The following is a 21,414-nucleotide window of genomic DNA, read 5'->3' as shown; positions in this document are numbered from 1 at the left end:
TTGAAAGAGGCACTGGAATTTTCATTGAAGATGCCGAAGCCAGTGGACCCGTTTATGAATGAACCGTCAGTAAAGAACATTTTATCAGATCTAACTTTCCCACATTCTGCCCAAAATATCGGCGGAATAGAATCGGAGCGTAGGTGATCTGGGATTCCATGGATTTTTTGTCGCATGGACAGATAAAAAATGACAGAGGAATTGCAGAAGTATGGGAAGCAAACTTGGTTGGAGATGCCTGGTGAAGGGTGCACGGCGTGGGTAAGGTACTCATGGTATAAAGACATAAAACTTGACTGAGGAGTCAGTTGGAGTAGATTTTCGAAGTTATCAATCATCAATGGATTCATGATCTTGCAACGGATGAGAAATCTGTAGGATAATTCTGTGAACCGAAAAGTAAGCGGGGGTACTCCTGTCAAAACTTTGACACTCATCGTATGTGTCGAATGCAAACACCCCATGGCTATACGCAAGCAACGATATTGTATCCTCTCCAGCTTCCAGCTGAATCCTGACAGCTGATCGGAAGCAAAAACTGCCATATTCTAACACTGATAATATCGTTGTTTTGTAGAACTGAATGAGGTCTCCTGGATGGGCACCCCACCATGTTCCGGTAATTGTTTGGAGAAAATTGATTCTTTGCTGGCATTTCTGTTTCAAATACGCAATGTGTCTCCCCCAGCTACACACTGTTCATTGATTGATCTTGTAATCTACCCTTTAAAATGACCTTTTACTATAAAATTCCTAGTACTTCTACCAAAACTCGTCATTATAATATTATTATTAGGGGATCATTTTCAGACACAATTCTCGTTCAAGATTTTCCAACCACTTCAAATAACATGTTTCTCTGTTACATGGAATAAATGTTTGATACAGAAAACATGATAGAATAAAGACAGCCCTAAATCGGACGATTCCATCCTCGAGTTTTGCTCTTATCAACACATTTGGCGATCCATTTTTATTTATATAGATTGAAATCAATTTCCACTTTCGAACTAACGAAGATTAATTTCGTTAGCGCAAACATCAAATGGACTAACAACGCTTGTCGCTATGAAATTGTAGAACATATTGGAATTGAACTTTCGCAAATTTTCCCATTTTCTTCAGAGTTTTCCGAAAATTTTCAATTGTCATGTTTGGTTGGAATATGTTTGATTGAAATAAGTGTTTTAATTCTTTGGAACCCCCCCTCCATTCCAAAGAAGGGAGGGGTGTCATACCATCATAGAAACATTCCTCGTACCCAAAAACCCTCACATCCCAAACTTGGTTCCGTTTGCTTGATTGATTCTCGAGTAATGCGGGGGGGGGGGCTGCATTACTCGAGAATCAAGGGGAGGGGTAAGGAGTGTCAAACCACCATTGAAACGTGTGTTGCCCATACAACCTCCATATACGGAAATTGATTCCATTTGCTTGATAAGTTCTCGAGTTATGCAGAAATTTGTGTTTCATTTGTATGGTAGCCCCATGTCCTTAGAGAGGGGGAGGAGTGTCGAACCACCATTGATACGTTCATCGATCCCTAAAACCTCTTTATGCCAAGTTTGATTCCATTTTCTTGATTTATGCAGAAATTTATGCTTCATTAGCATGGCAGCCCACCAAGAGTGTCTGCTCACCATAGAAACCATTTCTCGCCCCGTAAACCCTTCACATGCCAAATTTGGCTCCATTTGCTTGATTGGTTTTCGAGTTATGTACAAATTTGTGTTTCATTTGTATGGCAGCTCCCCCTTAAAGAGGGCGGAGGAGTGTCTATTTACCATAGAAACGTTTCTTGCCCAATAAAACCTTCAGATGCCAAATTTGGCTCCATTTGCTTGATTGGTTTTCGAATTATGTTTCATCTGTGCAATAAATGTTTCTATGGTGGTTGGACACTCCCCCCTCTCTAAGGGGAGGCTGCCATACAAATGAAACATTACTCGAGAATTAGTCAAGCAAATGAAACTAAATTAGGCATATGGAGATTCTAGGGTGCAATAAATGTTTCTATGGTGGTTAGACACTCCATCCCCCTCTCTAATGATGAGTTGCCATACAAATGAAACACAAATTTCTGCATTATTCGAGAATTAATCAAGCAAACGAAACCAAATTAGGCAGATAGAGGTTTTAGGACGCCATAAATGATTCTATGGTGGTTAGATACTTAGCATATAGAGGTTTTGATAAACGTTTCTATGATAGTTCGACACTCTTCCCCCTCTCTAAAGGGGGGGGGGGCTCCCGTACAATCCTGAAAACTAATCAAGCAAATTGAGCCATATTTGGCATGTGGAAATTTTAGGAGGCACGAAACGTTTCTATGGTGGTTCGACACACCTACCCCCTCTCTAAGGACATGGGGCTACCATACAAATGAAACACAAACTTCTGCATGACTCGAGAACTAAAATGGAACCAAATTTGGGATGTGAGGGTTTTTATGTACGAGAAAGGTTTCTATAATGGTATGACCCCTTCCTTCTCTGGAAAGGAGAGGGGGTCTCATAAAAATAATGCACATATTTCAACAAACATATTCCGACCAAATATGACAATTGAAAATTTTCGGAAAACTCTGAAGAAAATTGGAAAATTCGAAAAATTCAATTCGCATGTTTTTTACAATTACATATCGACAAACGTTGTTAGTCCATTTGAATTTGATCTTCGTTCGATAGTGGAAATGGATTTTAATGTGATAAAATCGAGTCAAGTTTTGGTAGAAGTACTGAAATTTTATAGTAAAAAATAATTTTAAAGGTTAGATTAGAAGACCAATTAATGAAAAGTTCTGCGATTGGACCCATGAACGTGCGCTTAGTAAGAAAATGTGGATGTGATAACGAAAAATAAATTTTGAGCGGGACGAAGTTTGCCGGGTCAGCTAGTATAAAAAAAATGTATCCTGATGTGATTTAAAATAAAAAAGCTCTTTATCAATCTCCTTCTAAATGCAGCCATTCTCGAGATATTTTAAAAAACATTTCTAATTTATTGTTTTTTTTAAATTTATATGTGTATTTTTATTTTTTTTCTTCATATAAAATAGAAGTCATGTAGAAAATTCAAAAAATTAGTCCAAGATGGTAAAACTATTTTTGACGAACTTTGTAGAACATCGAATTTTTATGAATTTTCGAAACTTCGAATTTTTGTTTGTTAACAATAAGTTTTAGCCACAGATTATGAAACCTGATGTGATTTGAAACGAAAAAGCGGTTTATCAATCTCCTTCTAAATGCAGCCAATGAAATTTCGAAGGTTTAAATAGTCTACACCAAATATTCTTGTGTTGTATTCTGCTTTCGCTACCTCTTGTTTTTGTGGACGGGTGTGGTGGCACCGAAATTTTTCATTGGAAACAATTTTCTGTTCCTGATGGCTGACAGAGAACAATTGCTGGATCAATATTTCATATTGACATATGCTATTCACTCACATTCATTGCAAGCACTAGCGCCATTCTCGTGATTCACATGACCGTCAATATTTATTTCATTAACAACCTATAATGTATAGTAAAGGACAAGCGATCAATGAAATCAACTCCAGAGAAGAAGCATAAAATTACCAACGTGCGACACAACAGGCGTCGCTTGTTGTGAATGAATGAACGTAACGTAGAACATATCCGTCGCGCGACCTACATAAAAACCGAAAAGGGTAATGGAGCGTAGCGTAAGGCGCCTCGATTTGTTGACCTCCCTCTACGAAACAACAGAAAGCGAATCATATGTAAACAAACGGAACGGAAGAGGGAGACCGTCCTTCCGAATCGTGACAAGTGACGTATCGCCACTGAATGTGGGAAATCGAAAACGGGGGGTAGGGTCATTTCTAATTAACTCGCTCTGGCGCCATTTAATTAAACTTGGGCATAGAAACGAAATCAAAAACAGACCGACTGACGGTGATGTACATAAATAAATATGATTATCGATGTCCGTGAATGTTCGCAGTCAGTCCATTTCGGCGCGTTACATTCCGTCGAACAGAAATAAACAAAGCGCCGATGGAAAATTGATAACACACTTGGGCGAGTTTTGTGTCCCGTTATTTTCCACCAACGCATTGGAAAATAAAAGCAAAAAGAAAAGGGAACGTGTCTCAAGCAGCCGCCGACAATTGCTGCGGCTGCGGCATCATCACGCTTGGAGTGGCATAGGAAAAATGGTACACACAGCCGAGAGAAAGAAGCGCACAGCCTAATTAATGCACATCTAGAGTGCGGTTTTATTGGCTCAGACTCAGATTAACCTAGCCGCGGGTTGGTGGCGTAGGCAGCAGTAGCGATGATTGATTACCAATCTTGATTATCCTCATTTTTTCGGTGGTTAATCGATACGGCGGCGGCTACGAGACGAAGCGAACAAAATGTGTCGCTGGATTTTCAGAGCAGCATTCGCTCTCTCTGAATCAAGATGAAAACGTGAAAGCAAAGCACGTTTCTGATGATGTGGGAAAAAATGTTGACCTTGCTGCGTATGTATGTCTCATCTGTGGCATGTTTTTTTTTTGGTTTCGAGAGGAGAAAGATTGGTTGATGCATCGAAAAACACAGAGCTACCAATCTACTTTTGCGTTTCATAATATAGCCAACACATCGGAGAAAGATGGAAATTGTTTGATGATTTTGGGGCCCAGTCAAAACTCGATTTCCAGTAGGAATAGGCGAAAATGATACTTGTTTTTATTGTGTAACTAATTCCCGCAGACTTACTTCTTCTCGTTAATTTGTTTCACGACGATCGATATGTATGTAACTGATGATGATCTCCAAAAATTTGCAAAAGACCGGATTTTCAGAATTGGCTAAAACTTTTCGAATCTATGCGAATCAGCCATGGGGGATGGTGCATCATAAATTGTGGTGGAGAAAAGTTCACACCGGCAATTTATTGGCAACTTTGAACGGAAGGAACGGTTCAGTGCCTCTAGCTTTGGGTCAAATTATTATATCAAAACTCTGCTTGATTTTCACCACGTTATTTTTACATAACTTAGATATAGATATACTCATTGTTTTTTGGTTCGTTCTAACGAAAGCAACACCAATTATAATTTACACCAATTCTAATATTTAGGAATTCTACGGTACAATTTTCGCACAGAACCAAAATTGAACAGGCACTATAAATTTACTATAGGGCGGACTCGATTATATACAGTCTTCTATTTGTTTTCTCTGTATATAATCGATTTTTTTCAAATTGCCTTACATACATATATTAGGCTGTCAAAAAAGTCCTGCGGTATTTTTTTTGAATTTTCATTTGTTCATGAAATTAGTTACAATCATCTGTTTTATATGCATCTGTCAAATATGCGCCGTTTTGTTCGATGACTTGTTCCCAACGAGATGCCAACTTCATAATACCCCTGTTATAGAAGCTCGCTTCCTTATTGGCAAAAAACTCGGATAGCCAATTTTCACAGGCCTCTTTTGTGGCTAACTTCTGACTACCTAGCTCGTTCGCCATGGACAAAAACAGGTGGTAGTCACTTGGTGCAAGGTCCGGACTATACGGCGGATGCAAAAGAACCTGCCATCCGAGCTCCCGGAGCTTCTGGCGCGTCACCAAAGAAGTGTGTGGCCTGGCGTTGTCCTGATGGAAGACAATGCGGCCTCTGTTTATCAAAGATGGCCTCTTCTTCATGAGTGCTACCTTCAAGCGGTCCAGTTGTTGGCAGTACAGGTCCGAATTGAGCGTTTGGCCATAGGGAAGCAGCTCATAATAGATTATTCCTTGACAATCTCACCAAACACACAGCAGAACCTTCCTGGCCGTTAATGAGGGCTTGGCCACCGTCTGAGCCGCTTCAGCGGGCTTCGACCACGACCGTTTGCGCTTCACGTTGTCGTAAGTGACCCACTTTTCATCGCCAGTCACCATCCGCTTCAGAAACGGGTCGATTTTGTTGCGATTCAGCATGCGTCGATACGGTCAAAGATGTTTTTTTGCGTCAACGTGTGTGGCACCCATACATCGAGCTTCTTTGTGAATCCAAGCTTCTTCAAATGGTTAATAACGGTTTGATGACTTATCCCCAGCTCTTGGCCGATGCTACGGCTGCTACTATGCCGGTCTTTCTCGGCTAATTCAGCGATTTTGTCGCAATTTTCGACGACAGGCCTTCCGGAGCGTGGCGCATCTTCGACGACCTCTACACCAGAACGAAAACGTTGAAACCATCGTTGTGCGGTGGAAATGAAAACTGTATCGGGTCCATAAACTGCACAAATTTTATTGGCAGCTGGAGATGCATTTTTGCCTTTGTCATAGTAGTACTGTAAAATATGTCGGATTTTCTCTTTATTTTGCTCCATATTTGCGACACTATAACTCACGAACGACTTAACCAAACAAAACACTGTCAAGGACTATATTATAGCGCAAAAATACCTTTCCAACAAGCTATAGTATGACTCGATACAATGAATACAACTAGAACTACGCGCTTACAACGACACCCCGCGGAAATACCGCAGGACTTTTTTGACAGCCTAATATATTTGTTTTTGAATGTAGAAGAAGAACTTAATTTTTGATTCATTTCAGTCAGAAAATACCTTTCTCATGTAAATATAATTACAGTCAACTCTCCCTAACTCGATGTTCTGTATCTCGATATTTTCCGTAACTCGATTGATTTCATGGCACCTTCGATTTTACAAGCATTTTGCTCTCCATAACTCGATACCTCCCTTACTCGATGGGTTTTGATTAATTTTTCTATGGATTTTCACCTCCCTAATTTGCTCTTGAAAGTGAAGACGGAGTGTTCGTGTCATCGAACAATTTCTTTTCAAACCACGAAAGGGGTCTGAAGCTGCTAATAATTTCAGTATTGCACAAAGTACGGTATCAACACTATTCAAACTAAAGTAAAATTGAATTTGGAATGGAAAATTGAATCTAGACCAAAACCATATAAGGTTGGTCGGAATCGAGTAGCTGGAGCGGTCGTTGAATTTTTGGATTTTTGTTTTATCAAGACAGGAATAATAATGTATAATAATATAATGTAATAATGTAATAATGTAACCCTTTGTGGTCGTAATACATATATGTATATATATATATATATATATATATATATATATATATATATATATATATATATATATATATATATATATATATATATATATATATATATATATATATATATATATATATATATATATATATATGCCGTTTCATGACGGCAGTGTGCTCCGCCGAAGTGCTACCCCTGTACGGAGCACTGCGCCGAAAAGTATGCGCATCGCGCTGGTGTGATCGAAGAGCAGTATGAATTCCGTGTCGTCGACGCTCATCTACACAGCTCGTCGCGCGGATGTCTTCTATAGATGGCGCTCGTAACGAAAGGGTTTATGCCAGCAATGTTTATCCGAAAAGATCAGCACTTTTCACTTTTAACAAAGGTTTTTTTACATGAGATTATTTAGATGACATAAGACACTTATCCAAACAATTATTCTGCTCTTCAAAAACAACAACTTCAACCTAATTAACTTCAAAAATAATTACTCAAATAATGATTTCTGCGTATCTGAAATGATTCGAACTTTCCACTTTAGGTACACAAAGATTTTGTCGCTTGGGACACTCATGCGATTATTCAAATAACACGAGACATTTATGAAAACAGTAGTTCTGATACTTGTGAACAATCTTTTCCATCACACCAAAGCAGTGTTGAAAAAAATCATCTTCGTTCAGCTCAAAAGCTTATATTTTCGGGCTAGTTTGCATCGAAAACCTATATACTCCAAACGAAAATCAAAATGACAGATCCAAGCAACCAGTGAATATGAGCAAATGAACTTTTGTTCATCAATATGTTTTGATGTTTATTTTTCCACCCAATGTCATTTTCATCTTGATTATTCAGAATGCCAGAACAGATTTTCATTTTAGCCAAATGAATATCAGCTGTTGTTTACTTTTAACCAGAGGTAGCTGTGTGCGGCTGGATTTTATGTAGGTCGGATTGTACTGATGCTTAAGTCCTTCCAAATCAACGCAGGCAACAAGAAGATTATGATGTGTTGTAATCCATTTGACCATCGAGTCTAGGAGCAATTGTTATTCAATTGCAATACGGTGTTTAGGGATCGTTCGCGATGCCGTTGTTACCGTCTCGCCAAACAAAATCCTGCGCGATTTCTTGCAAAGATCGTTTCATTGAGCTCTGGCGTTTTTGTTCTCTAAATGATCCAGCCTGACTAATTTTATTTTATTTTTGAATTTTGGCTCAAAATCAATGCCAGAAAAAATATCGTTTCGAATGTGAGAAATATCAATTTGTTGCTTTTGATATTCAAAGTATAAATAACAGCGAAGTTATGAACTCAATGCCGCATTCATTCTTTATAGCAAATTTGTTCATGCATCAGCGATATGAACAAAATGAACTCGTTTGTTATTGTCATCAATATAATGAGGGCAATGTGTTTCGAGCTGAAAAAAAAGTCATTTACACTGAAATAAAATCATATTCGTTACTCGTGAATATTTGTTGATATTCTAAGACACTGCACCAAAGTGTTCTTCTTCTTGAATGGCGTTAACGTTCCCTGTGGAACTTTTGCCGTCTCAACGTATGCATTAATTAGCGTCATTTATTAATACTTAGTTGAGATTTCTTAAGCCAAATAACACGCCTTGAATGTATTCCGAGGGGCAAGCTCTTGAATACGCGTGACCACAGTGCAAGTCGAAGGAAATTTCTTTGACGAAAAATCCTCCGGCCAGAACGGGAATCGAACCCGAACACCCGGCATGACAATGTGAGACGCTAACCACTCGGCCACGGGTGCACTAATTGTACACCAAAGTGTTACAATGACTAAATTCTGCTGTTATGATTTTTGTCCCACATTTCTATGCATTCAACGAACCGTGCGTTGCCTTGTGTGGGTGACTACTTTGTTGTCTATTACTCATAGGACACCGTGTTAATTAGTGAACAGGTTCACTGGACATCATGCTACATTCAGGAAATGCATAAACTGATACTTGGTTGAGTAAAATATAAGATTAGCGTGGTTTCTTGCTGTGGTGGCTGACAGCAGACAAACGACCAAAACGGTAAAAAAGGTATGGTGGCTGAGAGCAGATAAACGACCACAAAGAGTTAAACCACAACCAACATGGACGGAAGCCATAAACTACCGTTGCTGATCAATGGAAAGAGTAAAAACTCACGATGTTTCAATAAGAAGAAGTCATTACCAGTGATATACGAGAGCATCACCAAGGTCTGGATGGCTTTAATGCTTTTTGAGGAATGGATCATGGATCAATTTGACGAAAAATTTTATAGAATTAGAAAGATCTATTATATATAGATATATTCTTTATTTTTAATAGAAAGGAATATTTCTGGAATTATGTGTTATTGTAATGTATCATACTTATATCTATGTTATTTTGTTATTTTAATCCACTAATTTAGATGTTGCACTACTATACCCTGTACTAAATTTTCTCATCTTTCAAATGAAAGCAACAGAAACCGATTACGTAGCGTACTTTTCAATGTAGAGTCAGTTTGTTTTTTTCCATAAATTCAAATTCATACCATAATTGGGACACTTGCTCTAATATATGACAATTTATGACATAAAAAAAATATGAAAAAATGTTCTGTATCTCGATATCTCCCTAACTCAATGGTCTCTTTGAAGTGATAGAGGATCATATTTGATGTAAAAATCCTTCTACGCATATGTTCGAATTTCAACAATAACAGAGTCATTGAACTTTTTTGTTCCGGGCTGTGTTTGTCTTAAACTGGCCCTACTTTCAATAGTTACATAAGACGATTATGTTGCTTACTCTTGAAAGATGGAAAAAAAAACAGGATATAGTTGAGAAATATCTAAATTAGTGAATTTATGTTACAATTTTCTCTAAAATCTAAAATTGTGTTTAATCGAATCATATATAATCGAGTCCGAACTCTACATGCAATTTGCGACTACTTTTGTACTCGCATGCATTTGTACATATAACACGGACTTCCAAACCAAGCAGCCTGGGGAAGTCGACATTCCATATACAAGCAAGTCGGGGACATTTCTGTTCCCACATGCATATTTGCAGACCTGAGTTCCTCAATACGAGCTACAAAACCGAGGAGCCGGAGCCGAAATTGTCATTACAGATACTAGAGGCGAATGAACTTTTTTTTTATACCATAGAGGCTTCAAATGTAAAAGTTTTAAGGGGTTGTATCTAGGACACGACCGCATATTTTCGACGTAGAACTACGCAATTATATTATGCAATTCACTTGTTTACCACTTCGAATATTATTTTAGAATGCACTGAAATTTTTGTAATAGATTATGTTCATCGTTACAAAAAAAAAGATAAACGTCCTTTTCGTTTGATATGATGCCTAGGACTACCAAAATATGTGAACGGAACAATTGTCAAACGATCATTGTATTTCATATTTCTCCCTAAAATTATTGCACATCTCATGTTTACGTAGTTCTCGAACCACGAAAGTTTATTCACCTCTAGTATCTGAAGTGACGATTTTCCGAGGCTTCTCAGTTTAAAAGTACGTTTCAGGGAATCATATTCCGGTCTGCACAACGACAAGCGAGTACAAAAGTACTCAACACCAAAAAATACCCTCGACTCGCATGTATTTGCAAAGCGGATTCCCCCAGGCACATTAATTTTGAAGTCCGTGTTAGGGAAACACAGCTCAGTGGGAAAAAAATATCCCCGACCTGCATGTATTAACAAAGCGGATTCCCCCAGGCACATTGATTTTGAAGTCCGTGTTAGGGAAACACAGCTTGGTGGGAACAAAAATACCCCCGACTTGCATGTATATTTGCAGATAGAATTTCCACAGGTACATCGATTTTGAAGTCTGTATTGGGGAAACCGTAAATCGGGCCAATCAAAACTTGGCAGTTAGGACGTTTGGATAACGTTTGACATTTTACAGTTATTCAATTGTTCATCTCATGAAAAATAATATTTTATAAATTGTGACAGACGCGTAGAAATATTACCTATCAATTGATTCAAACATCTTTCCTATCTGTTAAGAAATGTTCGAGTTATAAGCATTCGAAATACGGGTAGGGTTAGCACACAAATCGGCAGTACAAATGTATGGGAAAAAGGAAATTCTTCCAGTTTTCATGAATTTAAACCGTTTAGAGATTAGCGAATTGTAATGTATAACATATCAAACAAATCTTAGAGAAATTCCGATTCAATTGGTATGCAAATTATGAGAATTCGTTGACAGTGAAAATAGTTATTAACGTTAACTTTATTCCATAAAAACGTGTCCTGTTTTCTGATTTGGCACCCTTCTTAAAAGTCGTAGTTCTACGTCAAAAGTTAAAGTTGAAGTTATTGATTCATGCAAGTCAGGGATGATTTTGTGTCCATATGCATTTTTGCATTCTGGGATGTGTTTTCATAACAAAGCGGGTACGAACACAATGTTCATTCAATCAATAATTGATTCAATACAAACAAATAATTACTAAGCCAACGGCAGTCCTACGTCAATCTTGCGGCTATGTCATAGATGTTTTTACATCTATTTTTTCATTTCATTAAATCACCTGAGAAGTTTACACCTTTGACATGGGACTACATACTCCATTTGTGTACTGGGATGTAGCAATGGGTTACGGAAATGTCCATGCTTGTCCACGGTGAGGGAGGAGGGGATATAGACAATATCCACGTGGACACGTTGAATGAATATTTTGGAAAAAAAATCCGTTCACATCTGTGTTCAACTACATATTGAAATTTCTGCATTCTGTATTTTCAATAATTTCATTCGATTTATCGACAAAAGGATTGAGCTGTTTGATTGTGCTGAACATCTATATTTTTCATATAGTTGAACTTCTTAGCTGAAACGTGTATTCTGAGAATGTATTTTGGAGTGTATCTTTGAGGCAAGCGGAATGAACCATAATCAGTAATTTCCAAAACTGATCTTCACTCGGAGAAAGTCATCTTTGTATCTGGTAAGATTCGAACGGAATTGTGCATTATGCTTTATAAATCCCAGCAAGTTCAAGAACGCAACTAAACGAACCAAAATCAGCGATTTATAATTAGCCAACATGATAGGTAAGCTGTTCCACCAGAATTATTCCAAATCCCATGTTTTTTTGACAGTCCGGAAAACATTCTTGGAGTTTGACTGGGATGTGGTACTTGGTGGAGCAGCTATTCGGGCCGTACTCACTAGATATTGCATCTTCAGATGCTGTTGGAAAAAAAGGGCAAGAATTTAGACTCATGGGATGGCATAAAAAGTATCCTGCACAGTTTTTTGACGAGAAAACAAAAGGTCTCTGAAAGGAAAAATTATCAGAGGTTGGGTTCAAGACACGGCCGCATTGTTGACGTAGAACTACGCTGTAGTCTAACTCAATTCGTTTATTCATAACTGAGGATATTATTTTATAATGCTACGAACATTTTGAAATAACCATACTACCAGTTTGGTCGCTCTGAAATGTTTTTTTTTTATTGTAGAATTATTTGACGATAATTGTTTGATGATTCATTCTTGTGCTCGCAGAACAATACATGCTCGAGATAAGCGCAGCTTTCATCCTTTGTGGAGAAAGATTTCCTACCGTCATGCGAAACCAAATCACTGACAAAATTCCAGAACATTTATTTTCTTGGTGAGCTGACAATAGCCTAGCTTGATGATTCCTCACACAATTGTGTAGCACAAAACATTAATGCAATGGTGTCAGTTTGATACAATGATTGCAATGCCAGAGACATCAGCGAGTGAGTAATTTGGTCGCGTCCACAGCTCAGTTCGAAACGAAGACATGTGATGGCGCAAAACAAGGAAGAACAAGCGATGTTCATTGTTTCGTATCTGGAACGATACTGAAAGTTTGCTCTTTCTTCCTTTCCTTGTTGAATTAAAGAGACTTTAAACTTTTTCAGTTCATTCGTCTCTAGCCTTCAATAAGGCGCTTGGAAAACTCTATTCTTTCCTCATATTACTCCTCCACCTCCCATTGCCTTGAGAAAACCATTCGATCCCATGCCGTCCAGCTCGCTCAGCAACGGTGTCCTCACGAAGAATGAAGTTTTCCTCAGCAAGATCCACTTTGTATACCCTACGGATACGGAGACTTTACATCTTACGATTTCCCTTCGTTGCTCGTCGATGAATTGCTCGTTATTGACAGCTCTGTTCGGGAAGGCACACAAATGGACAGAACAAATGTATGAGAAAATGGGAATGCTTCCAATTTTCATCAATTTAAACCATATACAGACTATGGGATTGTAATGTATAGCATATCTAACAAATCTTAGGGAATTTCCGATTCGTGCACATACAGTACCTTTCAAGAAGTTAGAACAACTCAAGTTTTTGAATTTTCCAGCGATCAGGAAAAGCTCGGTTGAAACGAAGTGGAAATAGCGGGAAACATCAAATATCTTCGTTGATTTTATGAAGTAGTGATAATGTTAAATGGGGAGTAACATCTGGTTTTGAAGTTATGAAACACCGATACTTGGTCTTTTTTTGTAGGATTACAAAACAATGAAGGTTACAAAGTTTGTTTTATAAACGAAAATAGTCATTGTATACCATTTTATCATTTGGACCGATCACATCTCTAAAAGCAAAAAAAAGGTGGTTCTATAGTTATGAAACGAAGTGTAGAATCGTATAAGTGTGTATCCTAAAAAAATGCTATGCTATGCTATAAATCGGCAAATATATTTCGAATAACCCTACATAAAGGGTGTGTCACATCAAATTGCATCACGAAAAAAACGCTGTAGAAATTCGCCCAGTAGACCGATCCTTTTGAAAATTTTAGACAGTAAAATAAAAACTATTAAACAACTTTTGGCATTTTCTTTTTATTCATACTTCGAGCCCAAGCCCGTATGCTCGCACCTTCCTCTTTACCCCGTCCATAAAGTTTTGTACAACGTCAGGTTGTAGTTTTTTTTGAACAGAAATCCATTTTCTCTTGAAGTCCGCCTCCGATTTGACAACTTTTGGGTTCTTCCGGAGGGCCTGCTTCATAATCGCCCAATATTTCTCTATTGGGCGAAGCTCTGGCGCGTTGGGCGGTTTCATTTTCTTTGGCACGAAGGTGACCCCGTTGGCTTCGTACCACTCCAACACGTCCTTTGAATAGTGGCACGAAGCGAGATCCGGCCAGAAGATGGTCGGGCCCTCGTGCTGCTTCAATAGTGGTAGTAAGCGCTTCTGTAGGCTGTAGGCTAGACTCCTTAAGGTAGACCTGCCCGTTTACCGTGCCGGTTATCACGAAGGGGGCGCTCCGCTTTCCTCAAGAGCAGATCGCTTGCCACACCATGTACTTTTTGGCAAACTTGGATAGTTTCTGCTTGCGTATCTCCTCCGGAACGCTGAATTTGTCCTCTGCGGAGAAGAACAACAGGCCCGGCAGCTGACGAAAGTCCGCTTTGACGTAGGTTTCGTCGTCGATTACCAGGCAATGCGGCTTCGTCAGCATTTCGGTGTACAGCTTCCGGGCTCGCGTCTTCCCCACCATGTTTTGCCTTTCGTCGCGGTTAGGAGCCTTCTGAACCTTGTATGTACGCAGGCCCTCCCGCTGCTTGGTCCGGACGAATGAACTTGACAAATTCAGCTTATTGGCGACATCCCGGACCGAACTTCTCGGATCACGTCTAAACTGCTTAACTACACGCTTGGGATCTTTTTCACTGACGGAGCATCCATTTTTGCCGTTCTTCACCTTCCGGTCGATGGTTAGGTTCTCGAAGTATCGTTTTAGTACTCTGCTCACCGTGGATTGGACGATTCCCAGCATCTTACCGATGTCCCGATGTGACAACTCCGGATTCTCGAAATGAGTGCACAGGATTAATTCACGACGCTCTTTTTCGTTCGACGACATTTTTCCAAATTTACGAAAAATTGACAGTGAAGCATGGCCAACGTGATCTATACACTCTTATCTGATTATAAGCGAAAGCTGAAGATATAATTCCTAAAAATTAAATTTCTACAGCGTTTTTTCCGTGATGCAATTTGATGGGACACACCCTTTATCCCAAAATTTACAAAGTTGTACAGAAAGATCATTGATAGATTTTTGTAGTGCAGATTGATGATTAGACGAGGATAGATTTTTTCTTAGAAAAGTAAGGTGAACAGGTATTATTGGTATTGATATGGTATTGATTGCATTTTCCTGCCATGATCTGCATTCGTAATCGCGCACCTATATTAGGAATTTGAATACCCGCCTCTGTTCTTCTTCCAAAAGAAGAAAAAAAAAGAGGTTTTGAAAAAGAGAGCAAAAACGCAGAGGTAATCAAAGTAGTAGGCAATGTGAGAAATGATATGATACAAGAACCCAGGAAAAAGATAAAAATAATACGGGTATTCATAATAACTGTGGAAAAATAGGGAAATATGACTTTCTGGACTTTCTTCTTCTGAAAGTCAAAACATGATTAAAAAAGGTTCCTTTCAATCAATTAACGGATATTAAGCACAAGATCGGCGATAAACCATTAGCTCAATAATACACCCATCGACCGCTAAACCCGTGTATACTTCGGAAGTGATGATTCATTAAAACACCTTGAACACATGTGCTTTCTCCCTTCCTTATCGGTGGAAATGACCGGGATCGTTTCATTTACCTTTTGCATCGATTGTGGGTTATTTAACACCTGATTACGATTACACCTCTCTCGATCATACTTTGTGCACAACCCACAATCCGGTCACAACCGGTGGTTTGTTGCGAAACTGTTTAAATCTCGCCTTCCTAAAGCCCATCATTAACTACCGCTGGAGATTATTGCCCGTGTGGTTATACGCGCGATAAGCTCATTCCCCCCACGAAGAAAGGCTGACTCCTCCCGCACTAGCAACAACTAGGTACTAGGTGGCGTGCAAAGCAACAACTTAATCATAAAACAACACTGAGCAAGACATCTCTCTCATCTCCCTCCTCTCGCAAACGTTTTATCGCCGGCCACAGCCAGAGGGGGCCGGACAAAACCCGCCGCAACGGAACATTTCATAATCACCTTGATTTATTTATAGTAATTATGAATATTTACTACATACACTTGTCAGGCTTATTTTCCACAATCGCACAATCGCGTCCCGTTGCGGTCAACGGTTCACAGCGTGCCATCGTATATGTTCTTGTTGTTTAGTTGTTTGCAAAAACGATGGCCCAGGATCCTGGATTGTGTCATCTTCTTAAGTCATCCCGCAAGCTGGTATTTATTTGTCAAACAACAACCGGTGCATGTCAGCCGATCAAGTAACCGATAACCAGTCGAAACCGGAGAGCCTCTGGTGTGTTGCATCGAAACCGAGGAACACTCAAAGTAGAATCTAACAAGCGTACGAGAGAGCCCCCTTCGAACTTGGTTGTTAATGAACAAATAATTTATGATTGACTCCACGCAGAGCGAGACAGAGAGTTATGGATCACCGTTCAGCGTGCGCACGTTTGAAACACCTAATTGAGGACAGACTCGACCAAAGGCCAAAACGCCAAACGTTTTGTGTTCGAACAAGTTGCGCGAGTTAGGATTGCAAAATTCTAAAATGGTTATGAATGGTTGTGGGCTTAGCGTAAGAACCGTAGCGAACACACGACGTGGAACATGTGATCATTATTCTGTCGGGGCTGATTCTGTTGGTGTTGAGTGAACACAATAAATCGCCGCACCAAATTTAGACACATTTCACGTGTGTGTTTCTGTTTTGAAACGCATGCAATGAGCCGCATCAGCCGCTGTTATGTGTTCCAGTGTTTTTTTTTTCTGTTTCAAAGAAAAATGAGCGCGAATAACTGCGAAGGAAACCACTCATACCATAGTAATGGGCACATATGGATATGGATGGTTGTTTTGAGCATTAAAAGTCCACTCATCTCGAAATGCGCGTAGAGCTCGGCTCTCGACTGAAGACGCAGCTCTTCACATGATAAAGGGGTCCCTCGCCCGCGTTGGTAATGATAGCTACAGAAGCAGCATAGTTTACGGCCTTGTTTGGCTTAGAGCTGTGGTTATATGTTGAGCAATTTGTTTACATCGAGACCCTGGTGGCGGCACGCATATCTATAAAAGAAACACGATGGAAACGTGTCTTCCATTGAATCAAACTATGTCTACTTGGTTGCAATTGTACATCCACTGTTCTTCAACTGATTCTGAGGGTGTCAATCTGGATTTGTAATGTCCTATAGTTGAAAAATCTATTGAAATTTTCGTCAAAAGTTCTTTAAACCCAGCGATCATCCAATTTTTCCCTCGAGTTTTGTGGTAGCTTTCGGAAGACCTGTTGACAGAAATGTTCAAGATTCATAATGTGTAACCATTGACCCTTTCGCTACGAACGTCGTCTATAGGCGACAACAGGGTGATACTACACATCGATCACACGATATGCATACTTTTCGGCGCAGTGCTCCGTTCAGTGGTAGCACTCCGAAAAAAAGTGAAAAGTGAAAGAGTTAAGGTGCCAATGAATGTATGGAAAAAAATCGACCCCAAAATTTCAAAAAGTTACCCTATACAAAATGGTCACCACCTCGAAAAAACACCCTATGCATGATTTCAGTACAATCGCACATAGGGAAGAGTGGCGTAAAGCGGTCAAAGTTTGAGTTTTTTTTGAAAACCGAAATATCACCGAAACGAAAAACGGAAAAGTGAATTTTCATTCATAATTGTTATTTTCGAAGTACCGTCGTGCGGTGCTTCTTTTGACACTTTTTTTTTTCATTTTCATCATTTAAATTTTTTTAACTCCGATTATTGTGGGTGAATTTTAACAATCTTGACATATATTTAACCTGGATGTATAGATGACATTTGTGCAAAATATGATCTGAATTAATTGAGAAATAAAACTTTTGTTCATAGAGCGATCAAAAATAGCTCCGTTGCACACGTTGGGGGCTACTTTTGACATAGTCATTTGAAAATTTAAAATGATCATCAATTACATCAATTACATAGGATAATGCTGAATTAACATTTTTTGGAACAAGGAGTTATGGATGGCTATACATATGTGCATTTGAGCGAATTTTTCAAAATAAATTTATTACATCAATGTATTTTACAACGAGATGATTTTGGGCTTTCGTCCCCTTTTACCGGGTGTCTTAGATATGGGTTTCGAATCACGTTTTGGAATTTCATCAAGAGAAACACTTTTTCCAGGAGAAACCTTTAGTTTTTTCTTCGGTTGAGGCCCAACTGGACAGCAGATCACGTCGTTACGATTTTCCTTTAGAAATTGTTTAAATGAGTCTCCAATCAACTCGGGCTTTAAGCTATCGATGGCAGTTGGTTAATGAGTTCGTGGGGATTCTGTGGTACGATACCGCATTTCCGGAAGCCCGATATTAGAATACGTCTAGTGTGTGGTGCCTTCCAAAGTTCTCTGATAAGGCTTCCGAGGCGACCTTTGGGAATAGTTGCGTTCTTAGAACTCTCACAAGAGGAACGCCACCGTCCTAAAATTTTCCGCCATTCACGCTTCATTGGAGAGAAAAATGCTACGTCGAGCGGTTGTGTCAGATGAGTTGCATTAGGTGGCAAGCAGATAAATTTAATATATTTTTGACGGCAAATTTCAATAACTGTTGGATTCAAATTAGATGAGAGGTTGTCTCCGTACAGCGCAATTGGTCCGTTCAAATGCCTTATAGTTGGAAGAAAAAGTGTCTTGAACCAGTCCTCGAAAATTCTTTCGTCGAACCAGCCAGAAGCACTTTGTTCCTCGAGGGCCATTAAGTGTCCAAGAATCCCATAAATGTTCTGCCTTGAACACCACGTATGGTGGCAACAGTTCTCCAGTTGCACTTCCGCAAAACATAAAGGAAGTAGCAGATTTACTGAAGTTCCTCACGTTTTAAAAATACTTTAAGCCACGCTTACAGATAGCAAGCTTCTTACCCGGATCATCTGACAAATTCGTCTCGTCGTAATTAAAAATATTGAAAGCCGGAACACCTTCCAGAGATTCCTTTAAGTTGGCCATGTACTCTGCGATTGTTTCTCGTGTTATTGCTGCGCGTTTTAACTTTATATTTTGTGCAAAACGTTTGCTTAGATGCTGTTGATCGCGTAGGAATCGTGCCACCCAGTCCCGTGAAGGTTTGTTATTTACAAAAGTTGGCACTTTTCATTCCTGCTTCGTCAAATAAATTCGAACTATTTCCCGCAGATCATCGGTTCCAACGGGGAAGCCCCACTCGGACAAGCAGCTGAGATGGTCTGAAAACGATAATTCTTCCGCCTCAGTAAAAACTTTCTGATGTCCGGGCTGTTTCTGGTGCGATTCGCATAGCTTGTTGTATATTGTTCGTCGGCTGCAATGGAGTTGCCTAGCGGCTTCTGCGTGGGACATTTCTCCGGATTTGACTTTTTCAAGGCACTGCATTGAATCTGCAGTGGAAACTACAGTATATTTCCGAGCATTATTATCCTTCCGATAGTTCCTCACCATTCTTGTACCTACAAAAAAGTAAACAAACATAACCTTACAATATGGCTAACGGTGGAAAATTTATCGCTCTCAATTTTGTTTTTCAAAAATAACTAATTTCAACGATAAAATAACGTTGCTGCTGCTGATATATGACAAACGAATAGTTCTCTGATAGGTTTACATACTTACCAGTATTTAAAATTGTAAGAACAATGTATACGGAAACAATTTTTCTGGAGCTTCAAATCACTACCGCTCGACGTTTCGAGGTTTTTCAATTTTCTGAAAAGGAGTAGTTGCGTTTAAAAAAAACTGTCAACGTGAAATGGTGGAAAAGTGTTGTATGAATGAATTATCACAGATAATACATTTTGAAAATATGTAATTTTATAAGAAAATTGTGAAAACCTAAATTGTCCAAAGTAGCCCCGCATTTCAAAAGTAGCCCCGCACGACGGTACGTTGTTCCAACATAAATCCATTTACGCTTCACATCAACGCAACGCGAAGATCAATTCCGTCAACGCGAATTTCAGTCGAATTAACAACGCCTTCTGCGATATCACATGACAGAACATATGATAATGAGATTTTTCCATTTTCCTTCAAGGTTTTCCAAAAATTTTACGATTTTTCTCGCCGTAACATTAGTCCATGGGCAGAGACGAATATAACGAAATAGAGACAGCTCAAATTGGGTTGATTCTCGAGTTTTACGCTTAGCAACACATTTGGCGAACCAGTTCAGTCAATTATATCTTTTTCTTTAAATTAATACCAATTACACAATACAATAATAATACAACAGAGACACGCACAGTCTGTGAGTATACAATTTACGATTTTTCACGTGAGTACAGGAGGATTAAATTTAATTGATATAATTTTTTAAATTTCAACAATTTTCTGCACTTAATTCTCTGATTAGAATTTTTTGAGATTTTACAGTTTTCTAGTTAAATTTTTTTGTGACTTGTGGGTTTTCTTACTTTTTAAGAAAAAACCTCAAAATCTTAGTCATAGAATGAAATGTAGGAAATTTTGATTCAAAATAAATAAAAATTTAAAAATTCAAAAAAATTGCTTTAAATTCATGTTTTTCCAAAAAGGTATGTTTTCAAAATTCTGAAAAAATATATTAATAGTCCATACAATGAACAACAAATCATCCATACATAAGAAGATCCGCCAGCCGGATATTCGGCTCATCATTTGCGAATACGAAATTGGGAAAAACTGTGTGCATGAAGCAAATAAATTATTACATTTTAGGGAAGAGTAAATATACTTTACATAAAAATAATGAACGATGGTTAAATTTTACTTTTAAAATCAATATCCTTCAATAGAGAATGAAGATTTTCACCAAACAATCTTGAACAGATTCGTCGGATTCAAATCTTTTGACGTAGGACTACGTCTAACCGGCCGGAACATTTGAGGGGTAAAATGAAAATCTAGGCGCTGAGCAAGTAGGGAAAATCGAAAGATTTCGAATGCTTATATATTATATAAAATTATATAAATATTTCCACCCAACTATCACTATGAATAACATTTCTTGAGATAAACAATTGGATAATTGTGAAATGTTATTTCAAAAGCTATAATAGATAGAAAGTTGGCGTCTTTCACAAAGGTCCATATATTATCTAAAACTTTGCCGAATACGCTATCTCAACTTTGAACAACATTAAGGTTAGTCCAAAGTTTTTGGAAGAAAACATGCAAAAGTTGTTTTCAGAAAAACTGTTTCCGTGTAGAAGTGCTCATCTGTCTATCCATAATTTTTAAGAATTTTGGAAATAAACATTTTTGAGATAAATGAATTCCAATTTTTTTGTTTTTTCAGCGTCATAATTTTTTGCCGGTTTTTGAATGAAG

The 21,414-nt window shown here is 38.6% G+C and overlaps 1 protein-coding gene and 1 pseudogene across 4 annotated transcripts in view; one reads left to right on the top strand and one right to left on the bottom strand.

The window, feature by feature from the left end:
• LOC129773054 (uncharacterized) overlaps positions 1-19,703 on the bottom strand; it is a 50,437-nt pseudogene extending 30,734 nt beyond the window's left edge.
• LOC129775560 (klarsicht protein) overlaps positions 1-21,414 on the top strand; it is a 536,788-nt gene that overhangs the window by 8,151 nt on the left and 507,223 nt on the right. The gene's annotated exons all lie outside the window — the stretch shown is intronic.

Source organism: Toxorhynchites rutilus, chromosome 3 (assembly GCF_029784135.1).
Source record: "Toxorhynchites rutilus septentrionalis strain SRP chromosome 3, ASM2978413v1, whole genome shotgun sequence".
In the NCBI taxonomy this organism is placed as follows: domain Eukaryota; kingdom Metazoa; phylum Arthropoda; class Insecta; order Diptera; family Culicidae; genus Toxorhynchites; species Toxorhynchites rutilus.
This window is presented reverse-complemented; position numbering and strand designations above follow the sequence as displayed.